Here is an 11,588-nt window from a genome sequence, read left to right as displayed (position 1 = left end):
TGATCCGCGCATGGCGACATATCATGCTTTCTGTTTATGCAGGTAAACTTGTGTTTGGTTAAATTTCAACAGAGCACAGTTGTCTGAACAGTGTACAAACTCATTACTGTTTTTTCGGGCAAGGGTGGAAAAAAGTGGTAAACAATGAAAGCAGTAACAGTTTTATTAAAAAGAATAAACAATGAGACAAACATTTCCAACATCTTTGGACGGTTCAAAAATCCCATGTTAAACATACGATAAAGCCTGAAACGCGTGAAAATGTTCCGAATGTAAATCGGGTGAAATAGACGCCCGTATAGTTAGAATTATGCGTCTAGATTGATTAAACTGGGCGAGTCTACTTACTTATTACTTGAGGATGAAAAAAGCGTGTTTTTTAAATGTTGCTCTTAAACAAGAGTGGCGGTTGAACTACTCAAAGTACAACAACAGTTAATTCACAACAAATCGTACGGTATGTTTTTATAATCAGTAGAAGCTAGTCGTATTTACGCTTATGAGTCCTGTTTCACCCAAAAGTAAAGAATTGACAGGTCCATCATGAAATATTTTCCCCAGCGTGCAAATACTTGTCCTATTCAATATGATCGCGGCCTCATCGGCCGCGATCAACAATGAAGGCGTCAGATGATGATAATATCATAAGCCGCTGTATCTGCAGGGACTTGAACATATTTGGCAAAATGCAGCTAAAACACTATGATTGTAGCGGAACTGTCAATTACTGGTAGAGCACGTTTCAATCAGAAAGCAATAATTTTCTAACATATGTTAACAGTTCGCACTATCAAAAAGATTTTCTACAAAAATGTGTTTGATATTTGCTAATACTAGAGAAACATTCAGTACCTGATCTCTTAATTATTTACAAATTAGTGTATTTTGTAAAAACTCCCGTGCGCAGTATTGTTTTAAAGGTTATAATTAGATTTTTAAATCTATTATCTTTTCGAGAAAGACGGCAAAACTAAATCATCCAGACTTGCTTTTTCAGAAAGAAATTGATCCCCGAAGTTCAAGCGCACTAACATCTTGGAATTACTCTTTCACGACGCACGTTGGAACGCTCACATCTCTGCGACGCTCGACAAAGCGTGGTCAAGAATTGGCATGCTTCGGTCGCTGAAATTCCTTCTGAATCGATCATGTCTAGAGCGTATGAACATTTCTTTTATCCGTCCTCTTCTAGAGTACGCTGACGTTGCCTGGGATAACTGCTCGAATGATCAAACAAGGAAGTAGTCGTCTAAAATAAGGCAGCTGGGGCAACTAAATTATGTAATCTTCAGAAACTTATCCACGACTCTTGAATCAAGAAGGAAAAAACAAAGCCAGCAGTCACAATACAACCTTAGGTATACCAATGACATAACACCTATTCGCCCTCGCACAACTCTATATACTCTAGTTCATTCCATCCAAGAATTATTATAGGAATGGAATTCACTTTCTGAGGACATCCGCACATGCGCGACAATAGATACATTCAAAGCCTAACGGCGAACCCCCAAGTACTACAACTTTGGTACTCGTCTTGGTCAAATCCACCATGCTCGCCTGCGACTAGGATGCAGTTCTTTAAATCATGATTTGTATACTTAAGGTCCATTGTAGAGTCTCCATTGTGCTCCTGTGGATCGGTCGAAACTGTTAGTCATTTCTTACTAACTTGCGATAACTATCTACAATTACGCCAGCAGATCCTCTCCAATATACCTTGCCCACGAAACCTAAATGATCTCTTGTTTGGTGACGAACACCTATCACCTTAGGAAAACATCCTTCTCTTCGTCAAAGTACAACAATTTATCTTATCAACAAAGCGTTTTGATATGTAGTTCAAACAGTCTGTGCTGTCATCGACCTACCCAGTGACCATCGTATGAAGCCGTGTGTTGAACTTGCTGTGTAAATGTTTTTCATTCCTACTGATTCGTGCACTCATTTTCATTTTTCTTATTTTTGATGCCTATTCACTCTAATTATTCATTTTTTTGGAAAGGCTATCTTGTAAGAATTTAATCTCTTCCAAGTCTCACCATCATGCAAAAACATCTCTTTATTTATGGAAACGTTTCCTAATGGAGAAGAATGCATATAAGTTATTGTAAACTTGTTTCCTAATCCATTCGTATACAAAATTCATGTATATTATCGAATCAAATACTGCTTAAACCAACATTCCTCGTATCACAGCCCCATGTGGTTCTGGGACGATCTGTATATGAAAAGGATTGGAACCACTGCCTTACCCTTGCATGATCGTAAGAGGCGATTAATAGGGTCTTAACACTTGGTTTTGCAGTAACTGTGATTCCAGCAGGTATGCAAATTTTGATTCCAAACCTCTTGTTTTTATTTCTTTGTGGAACCAAAATTTGTGGTCCTCTTTGGCGCCATATAACCTATACTGTGTTGGTGCGCCGTAAAACCCAAACAAGAGCTCGTCGAACACGAAATGCCCCCCTTGATGCATTCAGTCATTGCACAAGGAACAGAAATTATATGCTCACCGTAAACAAAAGTTCTACCATTCTGGTTTAATCTGACCTTGACCTTTAACCTATTAACCTAACAAGAGATTACAGACTGATCTTGGCGCCATCCACTGAGCCATTTTTGAATGTTCAAAATTTCAAGACTAGCTCAAGGTCAAAATCAAGGTCAAATTTCATTTAGGTACAAAACAATGTGTATGTGGTCCAAATTTGAAAGCGGTGGCTTGAGAAATGTGAAAGCAGGTCACTAGATCAATTTCAAGGTAAAGTTAAGTTTGGTAGACAGAACTATGCATGTGCTTCAAATCTGGAGGCTGTAGCTTGAGAAATGTGAAAGTAGGTAATAGATAAAAATCAATGTAAAATTTCAATTCAGAACACAAAAATATGCATGCAGTCCAAATTTGAAGCCTGTACCTTCAAAAATGTGAAAGTAGGTCACTAGGTCAATCTCAGGATCAAAGTTCATTTCGGTACACAAAACTATGCATGTGGTTCAAATTTGAAGGCTGTAGCTTGAGAAATGTGACAGTAGGTCACTAGGTCAAAATCAAGGTCAAATTTTATTTCGGAACAAAAAACTATGCATGTGGTCCAAATTTTAAGCCTGTACCTTAAAAATGTGAAAGTAGGTCACTAGGTCAATAACAAGGTCAAAGTTTTTTTCAGTAAACAAACCTATGCATGTGGTCAAAATTTGAAGGCTGTAGGTACAGAAATGTGAAAGTAGGTCACTAGGTCAAGATCAAGGTCAACTCATGTCAAGGTTCATCTTGCCACTCAAAACTATACATGTGGTCCAAATTTGAATGATGTAAGTTATGGACATGAAGTTTTTCCCTATATAAGTCTATATGAACCATTTGACCTCTGAGGCAGGGCCATTATTGACCCGAGAGGGATAACTTGAACAAACTTGGTAGAGAACCACTAAATGATTCTACATTACAAAATACCAAAGCCATAGACTTTGTGGTTTGGACAAGAAGATTTTCAAAGTTTTTCCCTATATAAGTATATGTAAACCATGTGACCCCCAGGGCGGAGCCATATTTGACCCTAGGGGAATAATTTAAATAATCTTAGTAGAGGATCACTAGATGATGTCATATACAAAATATCAAAGCCCTAGGCCCTGTGGTTTTGGACAAGAGGTTTTTCAAAGTTTTTTCCTATAAAAGTCTATATAAACCATGTGACCCTAGGGGTGGGGCCATATTTGACCCCAGGGAAATAATCTGAACAATCTTGGTAGAGGACCACTAGATTTTGCTACATACCAAATATCAAAGCCCTAGGCCCTATGGTTTTGGACAAGAAGATCAGAAACCATTTAACTGTTCCTGGCGACCTTGACCTTTGACCTAATGATCTCAAAATCAATAAGGGTCATCTGCTGGTCATGGCCACCCTAACTATCAATTTTCCTGACACTAGGCCCAAGCGTTCTTGAGTTATTGCCTTGAAACCATTTTATTGTTCCTGGTCACTGTGACCTTGACCTTTGACATACTGACCTCAAAATCAATAGGGGTCACCTGCTGGTCATGACCAACCTCCCTATCAACTTTCGTGACCCTAAGCCTTAGCGTTCTTGAGTTACCATCCGGAAACTGTTTTACTGTTTTGGGTCACTGTGACCTTGACCTTTAACATACTGACCTCAAAATCAATAGGGGTCATCTGCTGGTCATTACCAACCTCCCTTTCAACTTTCATGATCCTAGGCCCAAGTGTTCTTGAGTTATCATCCGGAAACCGTTTTACTATTCAGGGTCACTGTGACCTTGACCTTTGACGTACAGACCTCAAAATCAATAGGGGTCATCTGCTGGTGATGACCAACCTCCCTATCAACTTTCATGATCCTAGGCCCAAGCGTTCTTGAGTTATCATCCGGAAACGGATAGGTCTACATTCCGACCGACCGACCGACCGACCGACCTACCGACCGACATCTGCAAAACAATATACCCCTCCTTTTTCAAAGGGGGGAATAATAAATAAATCCTCGTATCACGGGGTGCGGTATCAAACGCGTTTTGTGGGGGATATTCTATATATACTACTGTATTGCAATATAAGTTAATCAAAATTAACATCTATCTTAAAATGCAACATTTATTTTATGATTCTATCCCAATTCCAATATACATCTGTACAAATATACCGTTTTGTAAGTTAATTAACGCTATTTCAATTAAAACGCATGTTCTGCAAGGCGGCTCATTTGGACAGTGCAAAACCTCAGTGCATGGAACAACGTAAATTAAACGATGTAGTCATGTCTTTCCACTCAAAATCACAGTATCACCACAGTGTTTGAGTGTAATGACGAGGTTAAGTGAATGAAAATCCGTATGTGCATATGCATTCAAACAATCCTACTCCCTGAAACACCAACATGTGTCTATTGACTCTATTCAGTACTGCCAATTTCAGAAAAGCTCGCCGAATAGGCGTTTACATTAAACGCTGGTAGTAAATGACGTAGGTGTCACTCTAGTTATCGGTGAGAGGTTAATTTGATTACGCTTGTAGTTTGCTCCGCCACAAAGTATTTTTCTATTGATCGTTACGGGTTAGTTACAAAAGCAAAATATCACAGGTATCTTTTTTAAAGATAATTCTGCATAATAAATACATTCATGTGCAGCATATACACTTAAATCTACGTAGATTATAGATTTGTATATTGATGTGTATACATGTATTTATATAGCAACAACAAAACTGCTGCCGCAGATTTTGTCTCGAAGGTTTCAAGTATTTATTTTCATTTGATGTACATGTATCCAGTCTTCGTAAAATGTCCACGGATGTCGCTCATGGAAAATATCGTATACTCGAAGTTGTCTTTACACATTGAACTATACGCTTTTTTTTCAATTTTGCTTTCAGTTGTGAGAAAACGAACTCGGTAAGATTCATCCATTTATTTATTTAAAACTACATGCAGTATCTTGTCGAAATATAACTGGAAGTTTTGTCCCTAGACTTATGAACGTCTGGTAATACCTAGTATTAGTCAAAATAATTCGACGAACAGATTGTTTTATTATTTGTGACGGGCAATCTATGCGTCAAACTTTGAAGGACCAAAATAATGTAGGATAAATCACAGTACACAGTCATGTAAAGTTATTGGTTTTATCGTTTGTGCATATAAGCGTGTCAACACGGTACATACATAGGTTTAAATCACCAGAAAATTCGTAATGTTGGATATTCTTTGATAACTTTTACATAAATCGATGAGGAATTGAATCCCCTTTCGATGCATATAAGTTTTATTTGAATTTAAGGCCAATTCGTGAAATTATCGGCATTTAAACCTATAGCATGTAAAGCGTCGGCAGCGATGAAAAATTCATCGGAAATTGTTCAATTATTTTGGTCTTTTGAGTGTTTGACGCGAGCGGGGATATTGCCCATATTAAAAAATTATCTCAATATTTCCTAGGATCGCGTCAAATTAGTTGGACTATACCTAGTATGTGTAGTGCCTTTCTGTTTTAAAAGACACATAGTTCTGTCGCAGCTTGTTGCAAATAATAGAACATTTGGTTCTCGTTACATAGAGAATGGAAATCTAATACGGTAACCATGCACACGATTTTGCAATAAAGAGTTTATTGCGCAGGCGCCATTCGATGCTTTTTGACATGTTGATTGCTATTTTAACTGATATTACTTTACTGAATATGCGTTCAGGTTACTATAATACAATAGCACTAAGTCTTGTTCAGTATGTCATTTCTTCAACACACGTGTATCGGACCACAATGCACGCTGCCCAGCAAACACACCACGTTGTTACAACGTTGTTATGACGTCTTTTCCTGACGTTGTAAAGACGTTGTTTTTTGGTTGATAATGAAAGGTGCGTTGACGTCTTGTTTGCAACGTTGGAAAGACGTCTTTTCCACAACGTTGGAAAGACGTTGTTTTTTGGTTGATAATGAAAGGTGTGCTGACGTCTTTTTTTGAAACGTTGGAAGGACGTCTTTTTCACAACGTTGGACAAACGTTGTTGTTTGGTTGATAATGAAAGGTGCGTTGACGTCTTTTTTGCCACCTTGGAAAGACGTCTTTTTTCACAACGTTTGAAAGACGTAGTTTTTTCTTTAATTGTGAAAGGTGTTTTGAGCTCTTTTGCAGTGTTGGAAAGACATATTTTTCACAACTTTGGAAAGATGTCCTTTTTACGTTTGAAAGACATCTTTTCTCAATGTTGTTTCGTCGTCTAAAAGTACAAAAAAAAGAACAGTCTATGGTTTTAAACAAAAGTGTACTGAATAATAGAATAGTCACAAGACGGATCTTAACATACTGGGTCTAGTAAGAAAACATACTAAATATGATTCAACTGAAATGTTTTTATTACAAAGTACATATACCATTCAATCAAAAATAAATATTGTTGATGCATGTAATCTGTAACAAGAGCTGTTCAGGGACAGCAACATTCGATCGACTATTCAATATCTTTTAAACAAAATATTTAATCAATGAATACAACGGTCAAACACTAGTGTAAATGGGCAACCATTTTGCTTGAATGTAATAAAGTGTCATAGCATACAAAAAAAAGAGCTGTCATAGAAGCATCATGTTTAAATATTTCAAATCTTGATAGTGAAGAAATATTATCTTGAATTCTAGCATAAAACTACCGTTATTGTCACTTTTCGGGGGTGTTTTAAAAGGAGAGAAAACGTGTGTTAACAGAGATTCTCGCGCTCACATGCTGTTATAACACCTTTTTATTTATGCGCGTTCCGTGGCAAAGCGTAAAGGTATTACGGCCCCAAAACGGATAATTCAAAAGGAAATGACGTCAACGTGAAAAAAAAACTTTACCGCGCATTTAATGGGAATTTAATGACGTTGACGGACAATATATTCATTTACTTGGTTTTACGCGATTTATGCTAGAATAGTGTTAGCGCATGTTATTTTCGTGTTATAACATCATTCTACAGAATCCCTCGGGAATCGTTGGTATCGGGCTCGGGTACCAACCAATCCCTAGGGATTCTGCAGATGTTGTAACACGAAAAAACATGCGTTGTCCCTACACAATTACGTTATGTTTGAACAAAATACATTGAATAATAGCCATTAATGAGTGAAACTGCCTGAAATTCCTTTAAATAATTCAAGAAATATTGGTTCGATACCACACTTCGGTCTGTAAAATCTGATTTTAGATTCTGACAGAAAACAAGTCGGATAGCTCTGCATACAGTTTGTACAGTCTAGCTATATATAAAAACTTAAAGCTACTCACCCCCAGTTGTGGTGAAATTTTTCAACATCTTCATTTCAAAAAGTTTAGCAGAGGATGTGTATTTGACACAGAAATGTAATTTAAAACAGTTGAGAATAAAATTTAGATATTGGTAAAAATGCAACAGGGATGTAAATTTTCTGCAATATTTCAAATTTAGTATACTACATTTTGCACAAGATTTATCGTTATTTAATGGAATATCTTGCTAAATCATTCCAATAAGTTTGACTGAACCAATTTCCAACTCCAAAAGAAAGACCATAATTTATCCAAACTCGTTGACAGAGTTACCTACTCTTGCCTATAAATGGAAATCATGATAGTAAGTAAGTGTTCAAAGTTTCAAAGCAATATGTCAAATAGTTTTGACAAACACGAATTTGTACGCAAACTGAACCAATTTCTAAGTACAAAAAATGCCATAATTCAGCCAAAAAAGTTGATAGAGTTATGAACTCTTGCTTACAGATGGCGATCATATAATAAACAAGTGTTCAACGTTTAAAGCCACACATCAAACAGTTTTTACAAAACATGGACTGGTATGAAATTGTACGAATTTCCAAGTCCAAAAAGATTCCTAATTCAGCCAAAATACTTGTCAGAGTTAGGTTGGATATGGTGATGATATACAAGATTTGAAAGTTTCAAACCTTTATCTCCAAAGGTTTTGCCAAAATGTGAACTGGTACCAAAACCTTAACCAAGGTGTGACGCAAAGCTGATGCCGTATCGAGTAGGATAGTTATTCTTATTGTTCAAATAGTCAAGCTAAAAAGGTTCAATTGCGGCATCTTTTATGCAGTTTCTGAAACTGATTTTAATAAAGATTCTTGCAAAAACAGTTCTATGTAGAACAATCTAAACAAAATGCAATTTTTTTTCATATATAACCTTCAGCCAGGTAATTTAATATTGATTTATGTGACAAATTATTTTAATTATTCTCAAAATCACTACAAATGGATTAAGTCTGCCCATCACTTAGCTCGAGACAACATTTAACCTTAACAGACAAATTCTTGATTTTGCCTTGTGAATAAGTAACCTAATCCATTCACAAAAATATTAAGAATAAATAAAGTAAAGTTTAAGTGTAATGGACTGGCAAAACAATCAACAAACGACTGCAATTTTTTGAAAAACTGTTCATTGTGCATAAAACTTTTTTTCTTCAGATACTATTTGAAACTTCTTGTAGAATTTTAAATGATCTGAAAATTATTCCAATAACACTGCGCACCCCGGAAATGAATTGGATACAAGTTCTTCAGTTTTGTCTACAACAAAAAAAAAATCAAACTTAACTTGCCCTGTTTTGACACATTTCATGTAAATTACTTTTCAGCTGCATTTAGAATTTACTGAAAGATTCATTTTGTAAGTATGACTGTTTTTCATTAACACATTTTAAATTAAAATGTTTGTGCTTTAGAGCAGATTATACAGTATGTAATTCATGATTTCTGCTGTTTCACTATTTCAGATTCCAATTTGAACTGGATTTCTATCGGACAGTGCATATCAGTCACAGGCACTTCTCCCACTCCTAGGTTCCCCTTCCTGGTCCTATGAATATTTGAAGAGACTGGCAAGAACTTTCAAACTTGTTCCCTTAGCAAATCTCTACGCAGGCTGAAAATATACATTTAACACACATGTAAACTTAAACATTTTGTTAAAAAACTAGAAGATGATCACACATATCAGAATTATGTATAAAGTTAAATGTATGGTAAGGAAATATTAGTGAGTAGTATTATCAAAACAATATTCACTCCTCTGCTGTATCTAGACTATTGCTATTTCTATTTTATGACAAATAACAAGTTTCATATAATAGACATAAATGTGTCAAGATGTTCAACTACAATACTGACTAAAGACACTGAATATCAAAACAAATAGTTGCAGGCTTTACCTTTTTATCCTGCAGTTATACAAGAACTGGGCTAGAGGTTTTTTCCTCACATCAAAAGAATAAATTTATTAAGCAACAGACAGTCGTTATAAAAATCACAAAAAATGGAGATAGGCAATCTAAAACTTTATAAACATCCGTCAAATAATGAGGAAACATTACAAAGTACCTGCCGCGTATATGGTACCGAAGTTACGTGCGTTGGCTTTTCTGCTAGTTAGGTACACAGTACCAAGTAAACAATGCATTGGCAGTTTTATCCTTGCAAGTATTTTCTCAGAAAATATGCAAAGTAACGATCACATATAACACTGACTGACTGTTTTTATTGGATGGTAACTTAAGGTGACGGTATGTCATTTTTAATGCATGACATACTAATTTCTTTACTTTATCACAAAGTTTATATGGTAATACGGTTGGTGGGGTAGTGCCGATGTCGTGAATTCATTTCGGACCTACAGAGTTTTCAAAATTTCTGGAGCCAAGAATACATTGGACGGGTTCATTCAAACGCTAGAATTACTATTCTTACTAACCATTCTCACGTAAGTATTATCAAATATCATTTCTTAAATATGTACCCTTCAAGATGGAAAACGATGTTGTCGTTTCTTCTCCCGGTTTGCTTTTCCATTGATGTTAACATGGTCATTAGTTTCATTGTCATCAACCTGTGAAACTGAATGAATTTGGTGATAAAAAGTTTTAAAAAGGTACAATTTGAATCTATATCACTAAAAATTAAATCAATAAGACAAGTATGCCAAGGAGCAGAATGTCGAGCCCGCCAGCTGTCAAGTGTGACCTTGACCTTGGAACTGGTTCTTGCGCATGACACTCCGTCTCATAATGGTGAACATTAATGCCAAGTTACATCAAAATCCCACCATGCATGAAGAACTGCTCCGGAAAAACTTCAATATGACCTTTGACCTCAAACTGTGACCTTGACCTTTGAGACAGGAACATGGGGTTTGCACATGACACACCTTCTCATTGAGGTAAACATTCATGCTAAATATAAACAAGATTGGTTCATGCATGTATAAGTTATGGTCCGGACAATATCAGACGGAGGCACGCACATACACCGAAAGTGGCGACTATATCGAGCTCACCGCAAGTGGGCTCAACAAAAACTTGACACAAGACAAATACAACTCTTGCATAACCATTATTTTTCATTCTCTTAAAGCATTCTTCTAAATTTATAACATGTACAAAAATGCTTGTGAAACGCGATTCAGACGAGTTTCAGTTAAGTTCACGCATATTTTATTCAAGAGGAAGTAAAAAGAAGGTAATTTCTGTATGGAAACTTTATTCCAATATTACTAACTTATCAAACACCATGATATCCTTGTACAGCTAGAAATTGTGCCACATGCCCATGTGTAAGTGTTGTATATAAGCAGAAGATAAAGATTTTATTCACAGTCTCTCAGGAATGTTCTTCCAACAGCAGACAACATGGAAACCTGTCAACAGCACAAAATTTCAAATTAGAGCTACTTTGTAATAATCTACATTTTAAGCCCACACAACCACACTGGATAACCGGCTATCTTGACGTCCGCTGGAAATGTAACCCAGCTGGAAATCGGTAGGTAAAGTTTTTCATTTATTTTTATTGAAACGAAGTTAATTCTTGCAAATTAACTTGACAGTTTTGTCAAGGAATGAACATGGCTTACATTTACAATTTCTGGGCCAAAAACGATCGTTATGTTTTTAGATATTCACTAACAATTTCTTCAGTTTGAAAAATCGAGCAAAAATCCAAAGTTTTGCGCATATTGTTTTGTTTATGAACAATCTGTGAAAACTTTTATCATCTGGTTTAACGGATGCGTCCTTTCCGAACACC

The sequence above is a fragment of the Mercenaria mercenaria genome, chromosome 9 (assembly GCF_021730395.1).
Source record: "Mercenaria mercenaria strain notata chromosome 9, MADL_Memer_1, whole genome shotgun sequence".
Lineage (NCBI taxonomy): Eukaryota > Metazoa > Mollusca > Bivalvia > Venerida > Veneridae > Mercenaria > Mercenaria mercenaria.
This window is presented reverse-complemented; position numbering follows the sequence as displayed.